Here is a 25,300-nt window from a genome sequence, read left to right on the forward strand (position 1 = left end):
TGGAAAGTATTTTTGATTATGTAGCTGAAAATTAAGAATAATTAAGAACAATTATTATTAAATATGAAGAAAGAATTTAGATAAAAGTGAAAAATTAAGAATATATATAAGCAAGTTTTATATAGATATATGGTTTAATTGATGATAATATTATTTAAAGTGGGATTTAAAAAAAAAAACCTGTAGAGGTTCTACAATGGGGGAAGAGGTTATACCACCTAGTCATCTTGTATATTGAGTATAAACTTGCAAGTGAAATTGACTTTGGGAGCTGGTTCATATTTAGCAATGAGGTAAGCTAGGAAAAATAAAACTTTAATTAGCCTAATTTTCGCAGCCATGTTTTTCCATTAGAATTTTTTAAAAAGACAATAACAGGATAATCCCTTTTTAGTGACCAAAACGTTACAAAATAGTCAGCAAACATTTAGGACTATCAGGCCGGTTGTTGTTGTTAAACAAAAGTTGCAAAAGTCGGCATTTTTCAAAAATGTAGAATATGTAACAGAATTTCATAACTAAAACTTTTTTCATAATTCATGAGATTGTATGTATGGGTTGAAGGATTGTGGTATTGGGGTGCTCGTGCCCCAGTAATTGGTTAATTACAGCTGTTGCTCAAACCAGGGAAGTTCCAAGCCTCTATAAACTATAAAACCATAAATGTTGTAGTATTATAAATAAAAAATTCATTTTGTTGTTTGGCTGTTGAGGTTGAAGGAGGTTTATTAAAACTTCTATCGAGGATGGTTTTCCAGTAAAGTGCTCTAAGGGATCCAGGTTTTTGCTAGTTATTCCACAGACAGAACTCTTTAATAACATTTTAAGATAAGGAAATATCTCCACGACCTGGGAGCCTGAGATCATAAAATGTAATTCAGTCTTATAGACCCGTATCCCTTCTAAAACAGGAAACTAAAAACTTTACATCACTGAAAGGCACAAGACTCAGAGTTCCAATTGGATATTATATAAAAGCAGATCAAAATGAATTATTCTGTCATAGAAGTATCAGTGATTATATGGAAGCTTTAAATATAATAACCATTGTAAACACATGAATATTTCTTTATCAGTTTTATCTTCAGATGTAGTAAAAGCATTCAGAGAAGACTTGCAGTGCAATCCTAAGAACACTTCTCTAAGAGTAAGCCCCATTGAGTAGACTTCAGTAGGATTCCAAGTGGACCCTGTTTAGTATTGCATTTAGAATTGTTAAAAGAGTTGAAATTTGGAGCAAGATTCATCCAAATGATTGAAGCATTTGTAAAAATGAATTATTTTTGCTCCACTACGTTTTAATAGAGGGACCAGAAAAAGAAGCTCATTAGTGACTACTTCATTCAGAAAGGGGAAAAAGCCAAACTTTGTGTGCAGGTTCTTAGATGCTCTCCTGTTATAGGAAGAATAAGAGTCCCAGACTTTGAACTCTAGTAGACAGTGTCCTACCTTAAAAACTACTTTCATGTGCTGAGGACTGCTCATGCAAGTTACAAGTAAATATAGGAATAAGCATATTGAATCAATATACTTTAGAAGTAGTTTGGATGCAAAATAAATACCCTCCTAAAGAAAATATTAAACAACCCCTTTTTCCACTTTTAAAATACAGAAAGCCAACTTCTTGTGTTCTCACAGTGCAAATCTTTTGAGACAGGATTATGTTCCTGTTCTTCTGCCACCCTTCCCTGGTAGAGCTAAGTGATCTCTTCCAGTTTGGGAGATAACATGTTCTACAGGACTATGTGATGTGACTAAGAAGGGAGCAATATTGCAGAGAGAAATGATACAACTGAAAGCCTCAAATATCATGGTTTCAGTTTTTGGATGCAACATTTTATTACCCACTCCTAAAATTAAGAAATAAATTACTATGAAATTAATGCAATTCACAACATTGTAGGAGATTACTCTTCACACTTACATGGAATAATTTCTCATCTATATGAATTCAGAGTTCATAATCTTGGAAGACAAATCCTAAATGTGTGCATAACTGGGAAAGAGGTTTTAACTTGCTTTTTGTTTGGCCCAATTTGCCTTTTACTTCTATCACTATTAGTATAAGAGTGCAAGATTGGAGTCCAGTACCACCTTAAAGACAAATAATATTTCCATGGTATAAGCTTTTGAGAGTCAAGCTTCCTTTGTCAGATTAGTATAAGCAAGTTATTCTTAAAAATTTTCATGTTAGTATATTTAACTCTGGATAGCCTGCAGCTCATCTATACATAATATTCAGCTTTATATTGAGTGAAATGAGCAAGGATGGGCACTGGTGTTCAAGGTTCATGATTCAGAGTCTTGGAATTTAATCACAATTCAAAAGATTACGAGCGATTCCATTCACTTTCAAGCCAGAACAATATTGCTGGGATTTTTAGATGATAAACCAGTACCTCCAATTATTTATTAGTAGCAGCTAAATGATTAATTGCTTAAAAATAGCATGAAAACTTTTTTTCCTGCCATCTCAGGTTGGCACAACGAAATTTAGAAAATAATGGTAATAGATAAAATGTCTCAGTTGAAGCGAATGAAAAAAATGTTTTCCAAATTTCTAAAGAAATGACTCTTTTCTATCCTACACTGAAGCTACCAACATTGTTTGCACGGAAGATATTAACATCAGCTCCATTTTTTGCATTCTGAATAAGGACAGAGAACGCTTACTACCTTTTGTCTAGTTTATTGAAAAAAAATGTACAACAAATTGTTTCATGTGTTTACTGTGTTCATTTGCTTGTTCCTATTTCTTTCCTTACTGTCTCTATAAACTTAATGCTGAATTGATTTATCCTTCTTATTAAGGTATTTGGGCCCCTTGCTGTGTATAATTAGTGTGAACCTGTTTTCAGATATTAGAAATGGTTTTTAAAGAAACCCTTATCATTGAAAATTGTTATGAGAAAAAAAAAAGAATTTTCAGGTTATATAGTCTGATATGTTATCCCAAAATAGTTTTCCTCATTGATTTCATATTCAGTCTTTTTCTTTGTACTCTACAAGGAAAGATGTTACAAAACCTCCCTAGAGTCTCATCTATAATTTTACTGCTCTTAAATAGGAAGTTTCCAGTCGATAGATTTAATAATATAATTAGGATTCTCTTCTTTGCGGGCCATTGTCCAGGGTATTTGTTAATAAATATATGAATATTGCATTTTGCTTATTATCTCATTAGAGTTCATAAATGTCAAAGTGCTGTACTTATTAAACTAAAATAATGATTGTAAGTCAATTCTAAATTTACTTTAAAACATTATCATGATGTTATTTGTAGATGGAAATTCTTTGCTACACAGCACTGCTTTCCTTGACACATGACTGCCCTGACACACAACGGATTTTATACAAATTGCTGCCTTCTGATGAGAAGACATCAACAGATTCTAGTTGCTAGGAAACTATGAAACACTTAAATAGTTCCTTTGGTGCTTGCAAAGTCTGGCAGTTTTATACAGCAAAACTGCTTAAAGACTACAGAGATTCTTAAAGATTTCAGTTTTAAAATTCTGCCTAGTGTATCCTGTGAATACTCAGAGTGCTGAGATGTTTAGGTGTGGTAAGCTTTGTGAGGCAGTGGCTTCTCCAACAAGGAGAGCAAATACTGTTTGTAATGATTTCAGAATATGTTGTTGTTACCTTTGTTTTGTTTATGTATAGAGGTTCTGTAGCAGGAGGGTTTCAAAGTGTTACAGTATTTTCAGTTGGTGAAGCAAGTGACTGTTAAGGATAAATTAAAAGGACACTAAATAAGAGTTTTTAAAGCTCAGAATAGGTTTCCAGTTAGGAGAGATGTTTTGAGGGGGGCTCCTAAAGTCTAGAATTCCAGAACCAATCACAACAAGGTTTGACTAAATGTCAGCAGTTGATTGGACAGAACATTCCTGAGACAGTGTATAAGGGGAAAAGGGGGAGAGGCAGCACAGGTGGTTGGAAGGCAGAAGAGCTTGAGGAAGAAGAACTGTAGAAAATTACCAGCCCTTCCAAGAGCTGGATGAATGAACTGCTGAAGGAAAAGAGGATTCACCATTAAAGAGAAGGCAGGAGAAGAAGCAGAAATAGCATAGGCAGAGGCTAAAAAATCTATGGCTGCACCTGTCATCTGTCTGAAGGGATGGGAAGATTGCCTCAGTAGGACCAGAGGGAAGACAATGAAGCACTTCTCCACCAGCATCAGTAGGAAGCTGTCAGGCCAATCAGGACATTCTCTAGTAGTAAGCCAATGAGGTACTGGCTGGGGTGTTTGGCTTGTTTATTTTAATAAGTGACCAGGGCTTTTTTCTGGGAAAAGAGGTGGTGGAACTCAGTGGGTTGCCCTAGGAGAAAATGGTCACATGGCTGGTGGCCCCGCCTCCTCATCTCCAGACAGGGGAGTTTAGATTGCCACTCAGTGGCGCGGAGGGCAATCTAAACTCCCCTCTGTCTGTAGATCAGGAGGCGGGGCCACCTGCCATGTGACCATTTTCAAGAGGTTCTGGAACTCTGTTCCACTGCGTTCCAGCTGAAAAAAGCCCTGTTGTTAGAACCTTATTTTTTTCCTATATAAGGCTTAAGTTTTTATTTCCAGGGGACCTAACTGAAATCCTGGTAGGGTTTGCAAACTTGTCTTAGCAAGTTGTCACGAGCTTAATTTCACAGTATGTAAAATGTGCATGTGAAAATAATTGGTACTTTAATACTGGGATGTAAAAATTCTTTTTATTCAGTGTATAATGTGTGAAGGTCTAAGTAAAAAGCTTTTGATATATATTGCTGAGATCAGAACACTGTGGCACAGACTTTATTTCCAGATTACTCAAAGAATTTAATATAATTAAGAAAAAGGAATATATAGTTAAACTCACTGGACATAGGGGGCTTTGATTTTTTAAAAATGCATTGCTGTTCCAGGGATTAATTACAAAATTAGAAATTACATCTAAGTATTTTGAACCCAAGGCCTTGTATGTTTGAGATGTAACATTGATCTCTCTATGAAAAAATCCTCTGAAAAAACTACTACTGTTAATTTATTAGCTTTAATTTCTGATCTCCTCCTACCGTATGTTTATTCTCTGATAGCAGAAAACAAGAGCTTTCTTTTTTCTAATCTACATATTATTCTAATCTACAAACTGGTTACAAAGGATAAACCTTTAAAGTGCATTTTTACTGGGATGTATTTCTGAAGCTGTTTCAGCTGTGATATGCAATAGCAGAACTGAAATCTTCATTCAGCTCGAATGGAATGGCCTAGGGCAAGTCATTGTCTTTCTATAGGTAACTTTATAGGTTTGATAGATGATATTGCTGCTGTAAGTTGCTTGGTAGAAAGCCAAGATCCAACTGTAAATAATGAGGCTGAAATAATATAAGAAAATCCTGTAGCGTATTGGTGGGGGGGGTCTCTTAGCTAAAACATGCATTCCTCAGTATGTGAGGAACTTGAAATTTAATTTTATAAGTTTCTGTGGATGATGTTGAATTGGTCTGGTAGAACTTCTGACCGTCCCCACCGAAAGCTTGCTAAACCTGGACTAGCCGCTTTAGGACTACAAAAGGCAAGGGACACATCTCACTCCGCAAAGATAATTTGTATCTCAACCTCATAACTATGGGTACAGAAACTTTGGCTTCTGCTGAAGTCATAGTTACCTTACTGCTTTCAAGACACTGCACTGAATTTAGGTTGTGAAAGTATTTGGCAAAAGTTTGGAAACAAAGCTTTAAACAAGGTGCTTCACTGTAAGCCTAGTGAGATTGTTCTTGAGTTTACTGGCACATGAAGAAAATGGTTCGTGTTTCCACACTGGGGTTTTGGATCATCCTTGTTGTTTCTGCCCTTTCTCTAACTCAAAGAGAGTAAAAGGCCTGCATAGAGTGGTAGATGAATGAGGAAGAGGTTGAGGGGTTCACCTCTTGAGCTTGACAAAGTAGAATACCCTTTCCCTTCTTCTTTTTTTCAAGTTGTGGAGAACTCAGAATGGACAAGGATTTGTATGTGCAGGAGAAGACCGTTACCACTGGGTTACGGATCTAGAGAGGGCTTGATGATAATGAGTTGGATCCCAAAAAGGAAGCCTTGATGGTCTGCCAACCCTTTGGGAACATCATAAAATTTGGCATGGGGGGGGGGGGCTATAGAAGAAGCGGGGAGCTGGTAGAAAATTGTCTTCTTTTGTGTCAGAAGTAGAGATGGGCACGATCTGCATTATGATTGAAAAAAACCCACGATAATGGCGATCATGTGATCGTGACCTGGCGGATCGTGATCGTCCACGGCCAACGATCCAGCGATCGGGAGAGGCCTGGATTGTTGTGTTTGGGCTCGGATTGGGGATCCAGACACTCAGGCACCAGCAATCTATTACCCTGGCAATGGAGCCAGGGGAAAGCCTGAGCTCTGTTTGCCCTCCTTCTGTCGCCCTGGAAACCTGAATGGAAGCCCAGCTTTCCTTGATCAGCAGGGCTTCCTTCCAACCACGGAGCAGCAAAGCAGTCACAAGTTGGGAGAAGACACCCAGGGGAGGGAGGGGGAAGGGGGTGTTCTGTAGCCATGGGCACTCCAATCTCATCCCTGCAAACCCTGATAGGCAGCTCTGACGGCCAAACACAGACCTCCTGTGTTGCTGAATGGGACCTGAGGGGAGGTGGCTTGTTGCCGCCTCCCCATGCCCGCCAGGCCCGGCGGCTGCCGCCACCACCCACCTTCCCACATAGCTGGGAATAGCAGCGCGGCCCGCTTTGGCATCCACGATCCATGGATCGGGAACGGGACATGCTCAGTGTGGATCGTTAATTCAGGATCGTCGCCAGCGCCAATCCATGATCAGCTGGATTGTTAATTTTTTTTTTATCGTGCCCATCTCTAGTCAGAAGTACTTTTCTGCTTGTGAAATGCCAGGCTTGGTTTCAAGATAAATATTAATTTATAAAGTGCTTCAAAAGCTGTGCCTGGAACAATGGTTATACTAAAAAGAGCAATCCTGCCAGTAGTCTTACAGTCGAAGGAAAAAGACAAAACTATAAGGAAGGGGGAAGGGACATAAACAGATGAAAGTGATTAACATGATTTATGCAGATTACATTGTATCTACATCTGAGATGCTGGTTTCAAATCCCAAAGACATAGGCTTGTTTATTCCCTATTCAGATTTGTAAAATGGAAGTGAAACTTCCTCACAGCATGTTTGTAAAGATAGGTAAGCATCATGAAGCATATGTATTCTATACACATCTTAAAACAAAGCAGCAATTAAAATCAGTAATTGGTGTTGGTGGTTAGATGGGGAAATATTTTCCTCTTTTTTCTATCAAGGTTTCATCCGTTCCCAGTTCTCAGATCTATAAACAACATTTATCACTGCAGTTCTCTGCCACTAAATTCTATTTGAAATTGGGAGTGGGGATGCAATTTTGTGCAGGTGGTATTCAATAATATTTGATCACCTGAAGTTTCAAACTGTGAACAAGGAGGCTTTGAGTTGTGGCATTAATGTATGAAAATTATGATTAATGAAGGTCTTGTCACTTGAGATTCATTTCAGGTATTGAGTTCTGAGTGTTAACCCAAAGTAATTCAGTGTAACATAAATGGATGATTTTTATAATATGCATATACAAGGTTAGTAAGGTAATAACTTTGACAGTGCAGTATAAAACATGATTAAAATGACTTTGTCCTCTAGATGCTTCATGCTGAAGTGCAGCAAGAAAGCACTTTCATTTTAGTATAATTTCATTTAATGTCTTCCTATTATTTCTGTGCCATTTATTATTTTCCCCTGTTTCTGATATTGTGGAGCAGTTGCAATATGTTTGGCATTGCCTGTGAGTTCAAGGTACTCAAAGAGTATTTTTGAGAAATATTTTTAACAATTTTAGTCTTAGAGCAATGGAGTACATAAATATTATTTTTTGCAAGGCCAATGTCTGAGGTACATCTTTGCAAGTGCTTATATCACTAGAAAGTCAAACTAGGTGTTAAGGAGATGGAAGTACTTGGTAATGTTTGCACAGAGCATGCACTCAGAATAGGCTGAAATAACATAGGTGCACTGCTTTCTTGCATAATAGAGATGTCGATGAAAGAAAATGATGTGGTATATCTGTCCCAACTAACTCCACCTGGATATACGGTCCCAACCCCTACACCCGTGGCCATGGAGGAGGCGTTGCTGTTATCCTCTGTGAATCCTTTAACTTCTGCACACTCCCTATACAGACTATAGTTGGCATTGACTGCTTCTTATGCTGGGAACTAAAGATAAATTAAGTATTGGCTTCCCACTTCCCCAGTAAACACCCTTCCTGAATTGGCAGAGGTACTCTTGGGCTTGGTGCTGGAGACACCTAAACTGATTTTTCTAGGTGACTTCAACATCATGCTGAAAGTTCTTCATCAGTGCTGGCCCAAGATTTTATAGCTTTTTTTGGCTGCCCTGGGCCTCTCTCAAATAGTGACTGGCTCAAAATACAAAGTGTTAGTCCAGACTTTGAAAGACATGAAAGTAAGATATAGATGGGAATTACCGGAAGGGATATCTTTTGAATTTGGAGGAGTAAGAAAGCGCATCAGATCTGAATTGGAAATGGAAAGGTTCATGACGGACAATGAAAAAGACTTACCAACAACAAGACTTTGAATATGGGGTGCAAAGTTTTATCGTGGAATGTAAATGGACTCAACTCACCTAATAAGCGAAAAAGCATTTTCCACTGGCTATTAAAACAGAAATGTGATATAGACTCATATTAGAAATCAGGACGTAAAATACCTTAAAGTAAGTAAATTGGGCATTGAATTTGTAGCGGCCTCAAAAAAGAAAAAAAGGGGAGTGGTATTATATATAAAAGAAGAGCTGCAGCCAAAGGTGATAATTAGAGATGGGGAAGCCAGATTTATAGCAGTGGAATGTATTTGGAATTTAAAGAAAGTGTTGGTGATTGGAATATATGCACCTAATGGAGCTAAAGAGTGCTTTTTTGAGGATTTAAAGAAGCAACTAGATGAACTTTCATATGATCAGATAATACTTGCAGGAGACTTCAATGGAGTTACGAATTTGGAACAGGATAAGAAATCAGCCACTACACAAAAGAAAAGAGGACTATTACCAAAGACTTTTTTTGGATTAATGCAACAGGAAGCGTTGGAAGATGTGTGGAGAACGCAGAATCCCACAAGCAGACAATATACCTTTTTCTCTGCAAGACATTCTACCTTATCGCGTATTGATATGATCTGGGCCTCAAAGGACTTAGTACTTTGGACTAAGGAAGCAGAAATAATGCCCATGGTAGGCTCAGATCATAACCCAATTATGTGGAAATTTGGAAAAAGAACTAAGAGAAAAGGATGGAGAGTAAATGAGGATTTGTTGCAAGAGGGAGAAAATATGGAAATGAGGATTTGTTGCAAGAGGGAGAAAATATGGAAATGTTGAGAAAGGAGACTAAATTCTTCATACAGTACAACATGAATCAAGAAGTACCAACCAACAAGGTATGGGACACGTATAAAGCAGTAATCAGAGGTGTATTAATGGACTTAAATGGAAGACTTCGAAGGAAAAAAGAGGAGAAGAGACAGGAGATTATGGAAAAAATAAAAGCCAAAGAAATACAGCTGAAGAAAAGACCAGTGAAAAAGAAAATATATCAGGATATTAAAATCCTTCAGGAGCAGTTGACGGCTATGAATAATAAAGAACTGGAATGGAATCTTAAAAGACTGAATCAAAAGTCGTTTGAAGGGGCGAATAAACCTGGGAAATTTTTGGCATGGCAATTGAAGAAAAGAAAGGAGAAAAAGATAATAAATAAAATATGTGATGACAATAAAGTACACTTGGAACAGGTCGCTATTAGCAGAGCCTTTTATAAATTCTACGCTAAATTGTATGATAAGAAAGAAGTGAATAAAGATGCGATAGCCGCATATCTGGAGAAAATGAAGCTTCCAGTAATTTCCGAGGAGTGGAGAGTTAAACTAAACAGCGAAGTAACAGAAGAAGAGATAAGGAAGGCAATACAGTCAACAAACTTGGGAAAAGCGCCAGGGCCTGATGGACTTACAGCTAAGTTTTACAAGGCAATGGCCAATGAACTGGTACTGTTTTTAAAAGAGGTGATCAATGGTGTTTTGAGGGACCAAAGGATCCCAGATACCTGGAGTGAAGCAAATATATCATTGATCCCCAAAGAAGGACAGGACTTGACCAATGTCAAAAACTACAGACCTATCTCTTTACTCAATAATGACTACAAGATTTTTGCAAAGATCTTGGCGGAGAGAATAAAGGGATGGCTAGCCAAAGTTATTGGAGAAGAACAAGCAGGCTTTTTACCAAATAGACAAATTAGAGACAACCTAAGGACAGTTATAAACGCTATAGAATACTATGACAGGCGATGTGATAAGGAGGTTGGTTTCTTCTTTGTAGACGCTGAAAAAACATTTGACAATTTGAACTGGGACTTTATGTTTGCCACCATGGAACAGCTACAAATGGGGGAAAGGTTCATAAGAGCAGTGAGAGAAATTTATAGAGACCAGAGTGCAGCAATTGTGGTGAATGACGAGCTGACTAAAAAATTGATTATTGGAAAGGGTACAAGACAAGGTTGCCCGCTATCCCTATTGTTGTTTATTTTGGTTCTTGAAATTTTGATGATGCAGATTCGAGAAGACAATGCAATCCGTGGTATAAAGATAAAAGACTTTTCCTATAAGGTCAGAGCGTTTGCAGATGATATAATGTTAATTGTGGAAGATCCAATTGAAAACATGCCCAAGGTAATAGAAAAAATTAAAGAGTTTGGAGACTTGGCAGGTTTCTATGTAAACAAAAAGAAATCAAAGATTTTATGTAAGAATATGACCAAACAAAAACAACAGTTATTAACGGAAATAACAGATTGTGAGGTAACAAGTAAGGTGAAGTATCTGGGAATTGAATTGACTGCAAAAAATATAGATCTATTCAAGAATAATTATGAGAAATTATGGACTCAAATAGAGCATGATTTGATTAAATGGAATAGACTGAACTTGTCATGGCTGGGAAGAATTGCAGTAATCAAGATGAACGTGTTACCAAGAGTTATGTTTCTGTTACAGACGATACCAATCATTAGGGACTCCAAGCAATTTGATAAATGGCAGAGGAAAATATCAGAGTTTGTGTGGGCAGGCAGGAAGCCTCGAGTGAAAATGAAAGTGTTACAGGATGCAAAAGAAAGAGGGGGAATGCAACTGCCCAACTTGAGACTTTATTATGATGCAATCTGTCTGGTATGGTTGAAGGATTGGATCATGTTGAAAAATCGCAAACTGCTGGCCTTAGAGGGATACAAAAAATTATTTGGATGGCATGCATACCTATGGTATGATAAAGTAAAAGCAGATTCTATGTTTCTGCATCACTACATTCGGAGAAGCCTCTTTACAATTTGGAAGAAGTATAAAGAATACCTACAAGAAGGAATTCCCTCCTGGGTGGTTCCATATGAAGTAATAGATCCAAGAACGGTTGACAATGAACAACAGTGTTTAACGTACAAGGAGATAACTCAAATAGAATCTTCTAAAATAAGAATAAGAACGCAACAAGAGTTGTCTCCAAACTACGACTGGTTTCAATATAGACAAGTTAGAGATCTTTATTACTCAGACTGTGCGAAGGGAGGGATAAGGATGGAGGACTCAGAATTAGAGAAAGTAATTTTACAAGAAGACCAAAAGGAAATTTCCAAGGTTTACAAAGTGTTGTTAAAATGGTATACTGAAGATTGAGATAGTCAAAGTGCAAATGGTGAAGTGGGCTATAAACTTCAACAAAGAAATAACAATGGAGGCGTGGGAATACTTGTGGAAACATACATTGAAAATCACGACATGTACCAATATTAAAGAGAATATTTACAAAATGATCTACCGTTGGTATCTGACGCCAAAGAAGATTGCGCTAGGGAATTCGAATATGTCTAATAAATGCTGGAAATGTAAAAAACATGAGGGATCAATGTATCACATGTGGTGGACTTGCGAGGTAGCTAGGCAGTACTGGGGGGAAATAATAAGAGTAATGAGTGAGATTTTACAATTTCAAGTTAATAAGACCCAGAACTCCTGCTACTGAACTTGGGAATGGAAGACATCCCAGCACAACATAGGACATTGATATTTTATATGACGGCAGCAGCCAGACTTTTGTATGCGCAGAAGTGGAAAGTACAAGAAGTGCCAACTACTGAGGACTGGATTTACAAATTGCTGTACATGGCGGAGATGGACAAAATGACAAGAAAACTGAGAGACCTTGATCCAGGGCAGTTTAACACGGACTGGGGAAAGCTGAAGCAATATCTGGTGAAAAAATGGGAGGTGGGAGGAGAACTGTGGCAGTTTGAAAACTATTGAGGTACACAGGAGGAGAGAAGTGACTATACCGAGGGGGTGGAGAGTTAATGGAAAAATTCTAAGCAACTTTATATGACTTTTAAGTATTATATTAAGTAGCAATAGTGTTGATACTATGAGAATTATTGGGATAGAAATTAACTAATCTATATTTTTTGGAAAGATAACCGTATAACATAGAGTGAATATATACATACATACGTAAATTTAAAGATAGGTCTAATTGTTAGACTTATGGTATATGTATAGATAAAGAACAATATATAGAATAGAAGCTTAAGTAAATGACAATAAGTGTGTATAATAAGTATGTGTATAGCAGCATTGGAATTGATGTATAAAGGGGGGCAAATTGTTTGTCCCATATCGAAGAGAATAGAAGGAGTAAGATAAAACACAGGTTATCAAAATGAATATTATTAGTAGTTTTAATGAAGAAGATAGATTAAGAGGAGTTTATTTATATGACAATTTATATGACAATCTATATGTGAAAGGAAGTGGAAATAGTGCTTAGAAGAATCTGAAAGTATATTATAATAAATAAATAAAATAAGTATGAAGGGAGTAGAGGGAAAGTGGATAGCGGGTTGGAAAACTGTTGGAAGTCAACAAAAAGTGGGGGGGGGGAAAGGGAGGGGGTTAGAATTAGAAAAAATTAAAGACTGTGATTATAATTGTTATTATATGTTTCTAATCCAATAAAAATTCTTTAAAAAAATCAAATAGTGACTGGCTCCACAAATGAAATAGCCCACACCTTGGACTTAATATTTTGCATTGAGCCAGATTCAGCCTGAACCATGGTCTGACCATTATCTGGTGAAGGCAGAGGAGAATATGGCCTCAACACCCTGCAAAAAGGGAGCACCTGTTAAAATGATCCTCCCAGGAAGCTCATGGGCCTTTGTGGTTTCCATAATGCCTTAGGGGATTTTAGGATTCCAAACGTATTCTCTGTTGAGGATGCAGTGGGAGCTTGGAATGTGAACTTCTTTGAAGCCATTGACAAAATTGCTCCTCATCAACCTCTCCCACTCTTCAGGTGAAAGCCAGCCTCCATGGTTTGCCACAGAGCTGGGTGACCTAAAGAGGACTTGAAGATGTTTAGAGGAACCCTGGCAGAAAACTAGCTCTGATAAACCATGTTACAGAGTCTATTGGAAGACCTATGAAGTGGCAGTGATAATGGCAAAGACACGTTTCTCTGCGATCATTGTGGCTGTTGTTTCATGACTATCCAAATTGTTTAAGGTATCAGCATCTTCTGACTCTTACATTTGAACCTTTACTGGCTTAGGACCAGACAATTAGCTGTGACACTTTTGCAAGTTTTTTGCTCACAACATAGTGTGACTATGCTCTGACCTGGATGTCACCTGTAATACAGGCGAGGAGGAAGAAATGCTAAATACACCATCTGATCCACTTTTGACCCAGTTTCAGTGATGGATATTGGCAGGATCCTGATATCTGTGAAGGCTGCTACATGAGCACTGGATACTTGCCCATCCTGGCTGCTAATATAATGTAAAGACCACATAAATGAGCCCTTGATGCCTGTCATAAATCAGTTGTTAATTCAAGGCATCTTTTCTTAGCCTCTAAAAAAGGCTGTTATCTATACACTACTTATAAATTCCTAGACAAAAATGATGTGGCCAGTTATCGCTCAGTCTCTAATTTTCTCTTTTTTTGGCAAAGTGATTGAAAGAGCAGTAGGTGACCAAGTTCAGGGCTTCTTGGATACCTCTAGTGCTCTGGACCCTTTTCTGGTCTCAGGCTGGGCTATGGAATGGAGACAGCTCTGGTGCCTTTAGTTGATGACCTCTGCCTGAATGTAGACGAAGGCTGTGTTTCTTTGTTGCTTCTCCTGGATTTTTCTGCTGCCTTTGATAATGTAGATGATGCCATCCTGTTGAGATGGTTAGAGGCAGAAATAAGTATCAGAGGATGTGCCTTGGACTGGTTTAAGTTGTTCCTCATCGAATGGATGGAAAGGATTGCTGTGGGAGACCAGCTGCCTTCAGTGTGGGAACTATCTTGCGAGTTCCCCGGGTCTTATCCCTCATGTTACTCAACCTATGTGCAAAGCCTTTAGGAGAACTAACGTCTAGCTTTGGTATTGGATGTCATCAGACTGTACATGACACCCAGCTCTATATCTTGCTGTCTTAAATTCCCTCGTGATCCAGTAGAGGCCTTACTCTGCTGTCTCGCAGCTGTAGTCAGATGGCTGAAAGCAAACAAATTGAAATTGAACCCAGGCAAGACAAGTGATGCTGGTTGGAAAGATGGAGATGTTGAAGGGCATTGTATTCCCCTTGATAGGGTTCAGTTGACCCTTGCAGATTCAGTTAACAGGCTGGGGGGGGGGTGTTATACTGGATCTAGCATTGCTTCCAGGGAAGCAAGTTAATGTAGCTGCAAAAAATTTAATATCATAATGGCTTCTTCATACTCTCCCTTAGATGCTAATTTTCTGCATTTCCTCCTCTGCTATAATCAAGCTAATTACATTTCACATTGTACTTCTACCTCCTATCTTACTTCTTTACAATACCCCTCCCACCTTCTGACTGGGATAAAGACTTGGATTTCCTTTCTACTTCTATCTGACAAAGGGAGCTTGACTCTTGCATGCTAATACCCAGCCACTGATCGTATTGACCTATACTGTGTAATCTGACTTGGGTCTCAGTGAGAAAGGCAAACTATAAATAATGTAAATTAAAAAAAAATTAAAATCTCACTCAACCAGTGGTTCTTGGGATGCCAGTTCACATATTCTGCTTTTTTTTTTAATTTGGAGAAGTTTTCCACACTTGTTTATTAAAAACTGACATTGAATAAAACCTGTACAAAACAAAATCCCAAGTTTTGTGGCATGAAAGAAAAATGTGATTCACGAAAGGAAATGATGACACATGACAGGAAATGGTGTGGCATGAAAGACTGGCTGAAAGGAAATTATCGCCTAGGACCTCCTCTTCCTTGGCCATGACGTCTTCCTCGGCCACGACCACTTCCTCAACCTCTTCCTGCAACTGCTTCCCTTTTCTTGGATTTGACTTTTGGTTCAAGATCCACCAGCAAAGTATCCAGAGGCAAACTGTCTGGCAAAATGAAGTATCTAATATTTCCTCGAATACTCAAAGTTTCTAGCTGGATAGGTTCTCTGTTCTTCAGAGTAATCTTCACAGCTTTAAGATGGGTGTTCCTACTGACATCCACACCTGTGATTGTCCCATGTACTTGAGTTCCATCCTTCAGTTCGATGGTCACAGTCTCATGGCTAAGTTTCATGAGAAACCTCACAAGCTTCATGGCGGCGGATGGATTGAAACGAAGGCAGGCCCGACCTGTGGGCAAAATGAAAAAATTAAAAATTGAGCGTGAAGCAACAAGCCACGACTAGGCCGCTCCAATACTCGTTAGGTAGACATGTTCTGTTCTTGATGGCAGTGGAGTAGTGAGTTTCCACAGTGTCCTGAGAAACTCAGTTATCCCTCTGACACTAGTGTAGAATGATTCATTGTCTTCATCTGTAGCTCCAGGTGTGGCTGGAGGATAGTGTATACGTAGAAGTACCGTTCCCTAGAGTTAGGATGGTAAAGAATATCTATTTGCTTGATCCTTGTCTTCAGACTCTCCACATGTGAAACAGGACTCTGACCTTGAGTCAGAGGAGAGGATGGTAGGTTTCCATACACTTTAGAATTTGCTCTACTCCCTTGTCCTATCGCGTTTTGAAGAAAGAAAATCCTTGTACTTTGTCCTTTCACACTGTTATTGTTGAATTTTTCGTCACTATTGCTTTTTCTTTATTTACTCAAATTACTGCTGAATCTCCTATTTTACATTTAAGCAATTGTAAACTGAATCACAATGAAGTAACATTTCCCATTTAGTCTTGTTACTACAGTCATTGCTGAATACAAAGATAAAAATCCGTTTTAGAACAAACTTGTGTGCCCACTGTGCTATACTGTACAAATGGTGTTTAGTCTTTACATGGAGCACTTCACATGCACTCGGTGAGTGCTTGAGCAACTCTGTGACATCCTAAAGGCCACAGTGACATGTTCTAGATTCTCATTGCCTTTGGTGGGCTCAGTCTTCAACTGATCCTTTTTTCCTGCAGTTAAGAGCTGATATATCAGTAATAGAGGCATTTCAGATAGCCTTTAGACATAATCAAAAACTTAAAAGAAGCTGTTAACAAATGTATTCTAAAGAACGCTTGAATAAACAAGCCATCTACTTTATACAACCATTTAAATTTTAATGGGCTTCTTTGTGTAACCATCTATCTTTAACTGGTGAAAAACATGGACTATTTAAAAAATGCATTGGAAGTTTAAAAACCTAAATAGAAACAAGGTCTGCTTATTTAAGAAATGAATGCCACAGGTATCATGAGATCTCAGTGGCATTCTTTTCTTAAAGAAGCAGACATCAGTTTTGGTGGCCATTTCAGAGGTTGCTAGGTAACCCTCAAGCAATGCTGCTAAGAATTCCAAGCCTCAGTTAGTGTCAGCCAGGGGCAACGGGGGTCAGAGAGAGACAGACTTTAAAAAGTAAATGATAGGAGGGAGGTGAGGTAAAACTGGAGAGAGAGGGAGTATAAAGGAAAGAAAGGGAAACCTAAAGATAGGATAAGGGGATGGCAACAGAAAAAGGTGGGTGGGTAAGGTAGTTGGTGGGGGGTGGTGAAGGAACAAAGTGAAGCTTCAGCCACCAAAATGTAATGCAAACAGAAAACGCAAGAGAGTAGTAATGGGAAAATGAGATTTTCCCACTTTTGCAACTCATTGTGGGTTACCCCACTTATTATGACTACTGAGGTAGTAACGCCTCTAATAACAGTGCTGGGGAACAACAACAGGCTCCTTGTCCTGAGTGTAGGGTTTCTAAGGGCATCAAACAGAATACTAGACTAGACAGGCCTGATTCAATGAGGCTGCTTCTTATATTCTCTTATGCAGATTTAAGGTGGCACATTCAAGAACAGCATCTGAATGTCTACATTGCTCTTACTCAAAGGAAGTAGCCCAAAAGTGAAGGAAGTTCTTCACACGATGATGATCTTAGCCCCCTCTTTGCAAAAATAGTGAATCTGCACTTAAACCAAGCTACCCTACATTTTATGTTCAACAGCCAGATAAAAATGAAATGAGAAAAAATTAATTTGCTTGATGCTTGCCTTGATTTAGCAACAGTGAATGAAAGATCTTTTAAATCACTAGAACACTGGCTTTCAATAAGTTTTAATAATAGTTTTAATAAACGCTGATATGTTTGAGACATCTCCTTACACCCAAAAATGTGATGACATTAAGCAGGTGGTCATGGGTGAGCTCATTTCGTAGAAAGTTGACTGTGCTACTTATCTTGAAAGATTCATATTAGGAGTTAGCACGCAGTATAGTTCAGATGGAAAAATTGCCCTCTGCACCCTTGCTATTTAATGGATTACAGAAACACACAGTTCTGAAAACTTGAAGGCAATTATTCTTGAAGTCATACGTAGTAATGGAATTTCTCCAACACACAGTTACAGCACTGCCATAGATAATACAGCTAGTATGTTCAAATCTGTTAAGTGTATGATTGCAGATCAAGAAAATGGCAAAGACCGTAAGAATGAAGAAACCCCATGAGATGTTACAAAACCAGATGTTAATGCTGTTACTCTGCAATTACTACATTGCTGTATCCATACAAAACAACTTGCTAGTAGAGATGGGCACGAAACAAACGACGGAACAAAATTCCGTACGGAATGGCTGGTTCACATGCATTCTGTCGGACCATGTTTTTACGGAATAAACAAATTTTTCCAGCTGTTTTGTGGCTGCTACGTAGTTTCACAGACCCCATGCCGGTTTCAGCCCATCGACTGCGGGGTCTGTGAAACTGACAGCCCCTTTCTTCTGCTGCTCTGGCCAATGGGCTGAAACCAGCATGGGGTCTGTGAAACTCTGAAATGGCCACGGAATGGCTGGAAAAATGTGTTCCATAAAAACGCGGTCCCATGGAATGCGTGTTTCGGTGCAAACGAACCAGCCATTCTGTGCGGAATTTTGTTCTGTGGTTCGTTTCGTGCCCCTTTCTAATAATAAGTCCATAAAACCCAAAGGGTCAATTTCTTTTCCTTCTGTGTGGATAAATTTCTTAAAGTGCATCATGCAGAATCCTGACCAAGCAAACTCAAACGGAAGGTAAGGTGAATTCCAGGTAAGTACCACTGAGTAACATAAGATGTATTTTCTGTATAATCAAGCTGTATAATCAAGCTTGTTTTGCAGGCGGACCAGAGTATCAAGGACCTAGGAGGAATTCCACGTGCCCAACTAGGGGCCGGCTGTTGAAACCTGTGTTTCACATTTGCTTCCTCAGAGGCTTAACCTGGAACTTACCTTACCTTTGGTTTGAGTTTGCTTGGTCAGCCAAATTCTGCATTATTAAATTTAAATCATTAAATGTGCATACTAGGGTCAAGTACAGAATAGGGGAATATTTGTACAAATCCTGGTCAGCCCCCAGGTTTGTACAAAAATCACAAAAAAGAAAAAATTAAAGTAACTTACGATGGCTGTCATTTTGAGGTAGCTCTCCTCTCTCAGAGCAATAGTGCCTTGTATAAAATGGGTGGAGCGGCCTCCCTTAGCTCTGATCATTCCCCTCTGTGCCCAGGCACCTCCACCAGCTATGCACTGAAGATGCTGGCTGCAGTGCTTCCAAGGGATGCCTTCCTCACTGCAGTAAAAGCAAAGTAGAGCTGTGGTTAAATGAGACAGCTGAAGTATCTCTCTTGAGCTGAGAAGGCTGGAAATAAAAACGGTTTGAATTTTTTTGCTTTACCCAATAATGCCTAAGTAGAAATGACTGGAGTGTGGCGCCACAACCACAAGGAAATCGTTTAAGAAAGGAGGAGAAATACTGTACATGTATCCTAATAAAAATAACTTCCAAGTGTGTGAATTTGAACACAGCACTTAAAAACCATATTAATTTGGTACAGTTGTCTGGGATGAATTAACATCCTGGCTGCATTTTTTTGGTCAGAATACATAGAAAAGTGGCTCTACCCCTTTTTCCAAGTGGTACATTGCTACTTGCCCATCAGTAAACCATGTTTCCAACAAATAGCAGCTTACTGTTTTCTTTCTGCAAACCAGGAAGACCCTGGAGGTACAGAAACACTCAGGAAGTCTACTTTGCATTTTAGGTACTTCTTTACCTTGGCTCATAGATGGTGTTTTGGGAGGAAAGCTTATGGGTTATTTTTTTTAACCAGAAATGCTGCTCCATGGAAGCATTTCCTCCAGATATAAACAATATTTGCAATTATTAATGCTATTCTCCCCAGAATATGGTAGCAGCATTTTAAGATACTTTTACTGATTCACTATTGCATCAAACATTTCATTTCAACTAGTTGTAGTTTATTGGGGGGAAATTAGTTATTTTTGTGATATGTAAAATTACTCTGGTGCGAAGAACACGACCAGACTTTTATCCAGTTCTTCTTCCAGTGAGCTCAGAGAGCACATTGCTCTCCCTTCTTCCATTTTCTTCTTACAACAACTCTTGTGAGTCAGACTAGGCTTGAGAGTGACTGGCCTGCAGTCACCCAGTGAAATTTTTAGCTACATGTGCAGCGAGTTCCATGTTCCAAAAGTTTTTTTAACCCCACTGGGCACGCAGGCATTTGATTCTGATGGAAAGCTTTTCAGTTCTTTCCCCATGGCATTTTCTCAATCCAGAGTCCTCCCAAGGGGGCAGAGTTTGCCCTGTTGTGAAAATGTACATGGACCTGATACCAGCACTTGTATGTATTTGCAGTGGTACAGATAGCAATCCCTCTAGACAGTGTTTGAAGGAAGGAGGGAAAGCTCCCCCTCACTTTTTGGCTGTGGTCTTGATCCAAATCAGATCTGGCTACTTTGTACACAACTCCCAGCATATTGTATAGCTAGGTCCTGAGTGGGCAATTGAACATGGTTCTCCTAAATCCTAGTCTGATGTGATGCTAACTACAACCATACTGACTTTTGTGGTTTGCAAATCCACTTCAAAATGCAGTATGAGATTTGGAACAAGTTTTCTGTATCCTTATATTGCACTTTAAAGCTCCCTCCCTCCAATGCTATTACCTTTTCACCTTTGTTATGTTCACTTTCGTAGGTTAACTTTTGTAACCTTTAGCATACGGGCTTTATTACAAGCATTTAAAGTTCAATTGACAGTTACGTACTTCTTGGATGAGATCGGAAAAAGTGGGGAATAGCTTCATTAAATGAAGCCAGAATTCTTATCAAATATTTTGTTCATTGAGTTTTCTTTAGCCAAGTCAATTTTGTTCTAAATCAAACTCTGCTTAAAGAATTGATGTTTGTACACTTTTATATCATTCCATTTCCATTCTAATGTCATGCAAATGGAAGTACTTCAGTTATATTTTACACTACATTGGTTCAGTGATTTACTAGTACATTGTGTACTTGATCTGACTGAATGCAAAAATATTAGAGCTGATATGGGAGGTGTGCAAGTGATTTTTTCTCCTTTCATTTTCAAGGCTTTCCATTATTGAAAGAAGCTTTATAGGAGACTTTGTATGCTACTTAAGCTTTATTGCTTGAAAGCTACCTGCATCATATCAACTTTAAATGGCAAAATTAATTTCAATATTGCAGTGCATCATTATCCTTTGCTCCCACCTTCTCCTCCGCCTCCAACTTCAGTATGCAGAAAACAAGGTGCAACGCTTGTGAATATTTTGTCATATTGATTCTTAATATTAGATGCAAAATATTAATGGGAAGAGAACTTTTCTAATTTTTCTCCATCAGAATTCCGGCAGACATAGGGCCTTACCTCATCTACCATCATCGTGTAGGGCATATGTGAGACTGACAGTTGTGGCACTGAAGGTCAGTGAGGAGTGGGGAAAAGCAGCAGCTGCTGCTGTCCCTTGCTGTATATAAGCCAGGCAGGCAGTGGCACTACAGGTGAGGGGGAGAAGGATGCTGCTTCTTGTTGTGTGAGCCAGGCAGGTGAGGGTGGCAGTGGTGTTGCTGGGGAGGGGGCATAGGAGTAGAGGAGATTTGGATCTGCTGCCTCTAAGGGACACTGAAGCATTGGCATGGTAGTGTGAGTCAGGCACGTGTAGGTGCTGCTGGTGAGTCAGCTGGTGAGTGGAGAGTCTAGTGAAGGAGCAGGGGGCCAAAAAGTGTGGGATTCCTCGCTGCAATTGTCTTGTGTCCCGTTTGTAACACTCCAAACTAGGGCCTTCCTATCATTCACCCAAGTCCTCCTTAGAAGAACCTTGGATAGTGGCTGTGGACCAAAGAACCCATTTAGCTGTGTGCAGGGACCTTCATATCTAGAGAAGGGCTTCTCCCTCCTCCGACAACATTTCTTCATATTGCATTGTTTCAAGCCACTAAGAAATTGTTTAAATTTTAAGATTTCCCTAGCCCTCCCTGGGAGCCTGTTGTTATGACAAGGTGGGATAGAAGTTAAATAAAATAAATAGCTATCAAGACACGTGTGGGGTTTATTTATTCATTTACTTCGCTTATTTACTACTTACTTATTTCATTTATATTCCATCTTTCTCCCCACTGGGGACCCAAAGCAACTTACATCACTCTCCTCACCTCCATTTTTCCTCACAACAACCTGTGATGTAGTTTAGGCTGAGAGTGTGTGACTGGCCCAAGGTCACTCAGCGAGCTTCCATGGCAGAGTGGGGATTTGAACCCGAGTCTCCCAAATCCTAGTCCAACACTGTAACCTCAGTACCACACTGGATAACCACTACACCTCAGTGGGTTCTTGATAGGGTTGAAAAGAAGTTGGAAAAGTTTCTTTTAGACCTGGACTATAGTCTGTGTCCTTGTGCTGAAAGCAAATGCTTATTTGTGGTAGACTAAGTGTGGGAATCCAGGTCTCATTAAAGTAGCAGAATAGAGGCACAGTTTGTGATGGAGAAGCTGTGCTTAACCCTTTACTTACCTGCTGCTTTTTTGGTGCAAATTCTCCACCTGGCTCACAGAGAATCAGGTTCTCAGATCTGGAGTCCTCTGTTGAAAATCGACTTCTAGCTAAAGTATATAGAATGAGAGTTAATTTCCCCTTGTCTCAAAGGTGAGAATGGTTTCCTTAATACGACCAGAACTTACTTCCTTGGTTATGAGGGTTAGTTATTTAACTGAAGCTGTTAGACATACCACAGCCCTGAGTGTTTCATCAGAAGTGAGGCACTGTATTTTTCTCCAGGTATCTCTTAAGGATTCTTCCAACACATGGCATCTTATGATCTGCTCCAGACTCTTGGGAATGATGCCAACATTCTTATTATGATTCTTGCACGATCAGTCCCCATATCATGTTAGCTAATAAAAAGGCCTTCCTGGAATATGAAATATCATACCTAAACTTATCACAAGTCTTCCTTTTTACTAATAATTTGGTCATTGTCTATTTTGGCAATTGAATTATTTTATGCACTCTGTAACTGCTAACCAAAGAATGTTACAGATTAAATGTATTGTAAAGCTTGCTTGCAAGTGGTATCTTTTATCATCTAACGTTTAATGGAAAGAAAATGTTAATTTAGGGTAATGAAATAGGCCTCCAAGTATGGTGGATGAATAGACCATTAGGTTAATTAAAATGAGGATATGTATCACTGCTGTAGTGGAACTATCATTTCGAAGGAGACAGTTTCATTTAGTGCTTGAATGGTGAAATTCAGAATGTCTCTCTCCCAAACTGGATTTACGACACGCAAGACCAAGATAAATGGCATGAGCAATTCAAATTTCTATTCATTTACTTTTACCTGTCTACCATCACTTGTCAGTCTTGACTGCTTGTCACATAAAGGTGAAGATTTATCTAGTCGTATTTAAATCAATTAAATGTAAATTGTGTTCCTGCACTGTCCATCAAAGATGCAGCAAGTTCAATAGAAAAAGTGTTAAACTTGTGACAAACGATATACAGGAAAATTCTGATACCTGTTACAGTTGTTGTTTCAGTCTGTGGATTGTCAAACATATTGAGGTTTTTAAAAAACAGATTTCAGAAAGAGAAATTAGTTGTTTGACTTAGTTAATAATAATCATTGTTTGGCTTTGGGGAGCTACTTACAGATGCTGAAATAGAATAAATGGAGGTTATTGGGGTAGCTATCAGAGAAAAGAGGGCAAAGTTATATGAAGAGTTATGATTAAGCAAGTTTTTTTACCGAGTTGGTTCACATGGGACCATGGATGGGTGATCATGGCTTTGGAAGTCTCCAAGTGGCTGTAGCAGCTATTGACTGTAACAAGCATAGAACTATATTCCCATCTGTTTTCACCATTGTTCTCTCTGCTCACCCTCTTGTCACTACATGGATTTCTAGTAGCAGCTGTATTCTAGCACTGAATAAAATTAGATTTGAGGAGAACTTTAATTTACTGTTGTCATTGAATATCTCTAAAAGGATAATTAAAGCTTAAAATTGTGTCCTGACGGTGGTAGCAAGGTGTGAAAAGTTATTTTGTATCTTCTAGCCATACCAGACAATGAAAGATTGAAATATACTTAACTTTTGATGTACTTGGCCTTTTTTGTTCTCGCACATTAGGAATAGGACTGAGGTTATCATGCTTTGTATAGAGGGAGTATGCTGGCCCATTTCAAGGACATCCTAGAACTGGTATACTTGGACTACCCAATACAAATGTTAAATGCACAACAAAATGACATACGTTAATGACCTTTTACTTTAGTACCTTCTATTGACAGTTTGTTCTCCTGACCTGGATGAACAGGCAATCATCTGGCAAACAGTTTTTCCATTAAACTAAGTCCTTTCTTAAGCACTGGTTTTCAACAACAGAAAAGCTGGTTGGATCCAAACTACTGGCTTAGCGGAATATTTATTGGCCACTGTTGGCAAAAAAGCAGTGTTGACTGGACGGGTCCTTTTCTTTTGAATGTGAAGTTGTGGCAAGTGTTGGACTATGGCTGGTGATACCTGGGTATTCACTTAGCCATGACCCCTACAGGGTGACCTCAGGCTGGTCATTCTCTCCCTTCCCAAACCTATTTATTTAGTTAGAAAATGTATGTACTTCACTCCAGAGGCCTGCTTATCATTAGGGATCCAAAGCTTACTTCTGAGCATGAAATGAGAAAAAGGAAAACCATGTAAACTACCCTGAATTCCTAGGAGATAGAGCTGAATAAAAATATAATGGTTAATTTAGTAGTGTTTGTAAATACAGTAATGATTATGCTGGGAGGAAGAACTCTGCAAATCCATATTTTGTATAGGCACCCATTTAATTCAGGCAACAATGTTTAGTGGAGCTCATAAACTGTTGGATCCAACCAGCTTTTCTAGTCAGTCATTCCCAGTGCCCCTCCTTATGGTAGTCATCTCACATGGCTTTTGTCTATGTACAATCACATGATCCCCAGCATAGACTTATTGCTAGTCAAAGGCAACTCCCTCCTCCCTTTTCATTAGTGGAAAAGCTGACTGGATCCAACTCAAACTTTCCTTATTAGGAAAGATTTTATCTGCCTAGGTCATTCTTTTCTACTGTTGACAGAGAAGCAGTTCCGCCTTCCCCACACTATTTCCTTTTCCTCTCTTCCTGTCACCCCCATACCTGCACCTTTCCCTGATTCCTTCTTCTGACGCACCAACCAACCTAACCTTTATCTGTCACTCCCATGTTCAGCTACATTTATTGTTTATTTACTTCATTTATCAAAAAGAGTCCAGTAGCACCTTTAAGACTAACCAATTTTATTGTAGCATAAGCTTTCGAGAATCAAGTTCTCTTCGTCAGATGCATGGTACAGAAACTGGTCAAA

The 25,300-nt window shown here is 38.8% G+C and overlaps 1 protein-coding gene and 1 pseudogene across 1 annotated transcript in view; one reads left to right on the top strand and one right to left on the bottom strand.

Moving 5' to 3' along the window:
* The window catches only part of PRIM2 (DNA primase subunit 2), a 102,721-nt gene that overhangs the window by 26,422 nt on the left and 50,999 nt on the right, over window positions 1-25,300 (top strand). The gene's annotated exons all lie outside the window — the stretch shown is intronic.
* On the bottom strand, window positions 15,380-15,745 carry LOC129333508 (small nuclear ribonucleoprotein Sm D1-like; annotated as a pseudogene).

This window comes from Eublepharis macularius, chromosome 1 (assembly GCF_028583425.1).
Source record: "Eublepharis macularius isolate TG4126 chromosome 1, MPM_Emac_v1.0, whole genome shotgun sequence".
NCBI classification, from domain to species: domain Eukaryota; kingdom Metazoa; phylum Chordata; class Lepidosauria; order Squamata; family Eublepharidae; genus Eublepharis; species Eublepharis macularius.